We start from the raw sequence: 4,767 nt of genomic DNA, 5'->3' as shown, positions 1-4,767 counted from the left end.
CGCCACCCCTAGCTGTTTCACCCGAGCACGTGACTGCTAGGGTGGACTCGTCTGAGGAGGAGGCTACACGGACTCCGGTCCACGAGCCTCGGGTCCATGGGCCTTTGGCCCATGAGACCCCGGATGAGCACACGTCTGGATGGGGTACCTGGTCGGATCAACCTGAGGGCCCGAGTGGCCATGCTGATGATGGCAGGGAGCCGACTTATATTGAGGAGGAGGGGGGCACCGTCTACCAGCGGGGTTGTACACGGCTCCCGTCCGTGCCGGCGACCTGCGAGCAGAGGTGGTTGATTTTCCCTGATGGGGAGAGGTAAGTGCATTTAATCTTTTTGTACCTTCTGCATTCACATTTCTTCAAATATCTAATGTGTTGGCCTTGTCATGCTGCAGGGGTTGGGACCACCATCAGAATGTCCGCCGGCCCAACTCTGTCCTTGGAGTGCTTTGCCGGCAAAACTTCCCGGGGTTTGTCACGTTGCCCGGTGAGGGTCGGCTTCCAGAGCTTGTATTGAGCTGGGAGCACTACTTGGCTGCCCCGGCCCCGCTGGGTGAGATTATTGACGGTGTCTTGTGTGACACGAGGGCAGACGTGGTGATCAGAAAGTTCTTGGTAATTTCTCCTTTACACAATTAAAAATCTTCAACTAGCTAGTTATTAATTGTACTAATCAATATTGTCTCATTTGATTGCAGACATTCTACAGGTGTGAGGAGGGATATGAGGAGGACGCGGCAAATGTTATCGATAACGTCTGCAAGCGCCTACTACAGAACTTACGGCACGAGGCTCGGGTGCAGGCTGTTCGAGACTACTACGCCTTGCGTGGTATCAAGAAGACCAAGCCGACGTGCCGCGAGAAGTTCCTGAGTAAGGAGCAGTACATGAAGGTAATTCTTAAGGCCTTGTACTTACTTCCTTCATTTAGTAATTCATAGCCGTAGCGCTCAAGTTTCTATTTGCTAACTTAGGCGCCTCCGAGATGCTGTTTGGATTAGATGGATTGTTGGGAGGTGTTGGTTGATGAGTGGTGCTCAAAAGATGGCTAGCCATCCACAACGAGGCCAAGGACAAACGTGCCCAAATGGAAGGTGTGCCACACCATCAAGGCAGCTCCAACTTATATTAGTTCGGGCGGAACTGGGTATATGTGGTTTGCTTCATGATTCATGCAATTCATTCATCATGCTAGCTTGAGCCCTTTAATTACTAATTTACTTTGTTTCTCTCTTTCAGGCACGCTACAATAAGGCGGATAAGGTGCCAGAGGTGTACGACCTCTATGCCATGGCCCATACTGCCTCTTACAAGAATGTCAAGGCATTCTCTCCGTCTGACCTCGATGATCCAAACAACTTCACCAACATCTCCTCCCATGACAAGCTCATGAAATATAGAGATCAGGGAAAGCGAGGAAAGGGGAGGACTTTAACCCGAGCCAGGGTCCCATTGATCCAGAGCTGGTGATGATAGCTGGTGGCGGTAGGTCCCATGGCTCGATAGCCATTGGAGATGGACTTATCCGTTGTCCTCGCACTCTCCCGGAGATCAAGGCACGCCAGTCGAGCTCCGCTCCTGAGATAAGGCCTCGTGAACGGCCTGTCCAAGTCGCCTTCAAGGTTAGTTATACGTACTCAGCTATCTTTCTCCATTACATTGTGTGCGCTTCCATCAATGATTACAAATGCTAACGAGGAGTGGTGTTGCAGGCTGCTATGCAGAGTGAGAGAGATAGAACGGAGAAACTTCTGGTAGAGGCGGCGGAGAGGCAGCGTGAGTTGGAGGAGAGGACGACAAAGATGGTTGAGGAGGAGAGGGCACGGAATGACATGCAGGCAAGGGCCATGTATGAGCTCCTTGTGGTAAGTTTTTTCTTCTGGAGATAAGCCAAAACATTCATGTAGTATTTTGTCTCATTACTAACTAGTATGACTAAGTCGTCAAAACCAAATGTGCAGTCTGTGTGCGAGAAGGTCGGTCAGACCGCTCCGCCGATGCCAGAGATTGCTCCTGGGACCACGGTGAGTTTAATTTGAATGGACAATACTTGCTAGTCTTAACATTTGAGTGTCATCATGCTAACGAGACATTGGAAATTATCTTTGGTGCAGCGTAACTCCAGACAAGCATCACATGATCCTTCTCCAGCTACCGGCACGAGCCAGCCCGCTCCTACACCTCCATGATCACGGTAAGTTTCTCTAGTGTTTTGCTTAACAAATGCATAAAGACCTAGACTTAGCTTTATTTCCTCCAATATGCTTACCATAATGACCTAGAGTTAGCTTCTTTTGCTCCAAAATGACTTAATAAGCTTACTGACCTCCAAAACCATCCATTTTATCTAAGTTAGCTCTAAAACGATCTATACTTAGCTTTGTTTCCTCCAAAATGACCTAAGTTAGCTCTAATATGCTTATTTAACTAGGTTTGCTCAATAATGACATGTACTTAGCTTACTTATGTCAAAAATGGCATAATTAGCTCAGTTAGCTCATAAACGATCCATTTTACCTAAGTTAGCTCTAAAATGACCCATTTAACCTTAGTTAGCTCATAAATGATCCATTTTACCCAAGTTAGCTCTAAAATGACCCATTTTACCTAGGTTAGCTCCAAAATGATCCATTTTACCTAGGGTAGCTCTAAGATGACCCATTTTACCTAGGTTAGCTCCAAATGACCCATCTTACCTAGGTTAGCTGTAAAATGATGCAACCATTTAGTTTCTAAGTACTTATGCCTGCAAATCCGGATGGCTCCTCTCCCACCTCTCCCACCGCTCCCCTCTCTCACCAACAATGGCGACCTCTAGTCTAGATCAATGGAGGGTCTTCTACATTGGGATTTCTCCCCTGGCCAAGCGGTGGAGACACAGGTGCGCAAAAGGTTTGGTACTACCGTTCATTTCTCCCCCATTGGAGATGCAAAGGAGTTCTTCCTAGTGGTGGCTTTCTCTTCTGCCTCCTTCGCCCTTTCAGTTGGTTCGGTGGGTCTTGCTCTACAATGTTGCATTGGTGGATCCTCTCTGGGTTTCAAGGTCAAACATCTTGCTGGTAGGCATTTTCGTTTCTCTGTGGCCTCAAACAAAGTTGGTTATTTCATCTATGGTCTTAAGGACCGGGTATGGCCAGATTTCGTTTGTCATTTCAATCTTTATAGACATAATGCTTGGTTTAATTCTCATTCTGATCAAAATTGGCATTCTGACCAAGAACTTACTGAGGTGGTTTTACGTTCTCCATTGGCTATCAAGACAAAGTTTAACTTCCTGTCTAGTGATGATCATCAACACAGTAATTCTGCCAAGGAACTTGCAAAATTTGGTTTTTCTCTTCCTCGGTCAAGTATTGTGGTTGGGCATGATTCAAACATTCAAGAGGATCATACTCTGGTTCATACCGAAAAGGTTGTTTTTGGTAGTTTCCAATCGGACATTCCCATGCACAACAAAGGCAATAATTATATCCGTTTTGGCAACTTCCATTCAGTCTTTAATCCTGATAATCAAGAGCATCAATCTACATTTATTGGCAGTAATTATTGGTCCTCTTATTGGGATTCCATTCCAACATTTATCCTACTACACATTATGGATTTCCGACAGGCGGGATATGATGACTCGCAAATTGCAAAAATTTGGGCCTTGGACTCGGTCCCGTCTGCAGATTTCATTTTTAACAAAGCCAACATATGCTGGCGGTGCAAGCAATTGGGACACCTTGGCCCTAATTGTACAAGTCAGGCTATTGAAAATCAGACGGCCCAGGTAAATCCCACTGAGCCCAATCCGGACCGTTTGCCTTCTGAGACCAGCTCAAATAATTTAAAGCAAAGATTTTCATGCATTATTTGCTCCTGTGCGGATCACTTCTCGGATTTCTGCCCTTCCAAATTATTTTGCCAATATTGCCACCTTTTAGGTCACTTAGCTAATGACTGTGGAAATGTTGATTGTACCTATCTGTGGTGGCAACCCAAAGAGATTTGCAAGGAGTTTTCGTCTCCGGATGATGTAATTTTAGGAAAAAATAAAGGCCAAGATTATATTCCTAAGCGTGGGCCTATAGCAAAACAATCTGACGCCTCCTGTGTTATCAACTCAGCGTCACATCAAAATCAGATATCCACTTGCCATAGCTCATTGATTACCTTCCTTGACCGCAATAAAAAAGCAGAGGAATTTACAGCCATCCGATGCAGTATCTGTGGCCGGTATGGACACCTGGCAAATTCCTGTTGGCAGGGGAGAGCGGCGCAGAGACTAATATGAAGGGCCTAAAACAATTACCGCTGCCGCTACGCATTCCACTCCCGCTTCTCTGCCTACCTCGAGAGCTCCTCCTCCTGCAACAATGGCGAACTACCCTGTCAACGTCGTCCCTTACATCCCTATGGGGATGACCATCGAGCTCGGGCCGGCCGATCGGACTGTCCGCAGCGACATGGCGGTGCACCCGGTCCCTCCCCTCAACCACGACTTTCTGGCCATTGCCGAGGTGAACCACCATGTCCCGTTCCACCACAAGGCTGCTCTGAGGCAGGTAATCACTGGTCTGCTGCATGAATCCAACTTTGCTCCGACTGAAATAGATGATCACCCACTAGGCATTGCTATATATGGATTTCCCAGCCCGCTGATGCGGGACAATGTGGTGGGTACTACCTTTGAGATTGATGCTGAGGAAGAAGGGGATATAAACACTGTAGTTTCTTTTGTTCCGCATGATGAGGCACTCAATATGAGGCTCACTACTTTTGAGCCG

The sequence above is a fragment of the Triticum aestivum genome, chromosome 4D, assembly GCF_018294505.1.
Source record: "Triticum aestivum cultivar Chinese Spring chromosome 4D, IWGSC CS RefSeq v2.1, whole genome shotgun sequence".
Taxonomy (NCBI): Eukaryota; Viridiplantae; Streptophyta; class Magnoliopsida; order Poales; family Poaceae; genus Triticum; species Triticum aestivum.
Note: the sequence above shows the minus strand (reverse complement) of the source record.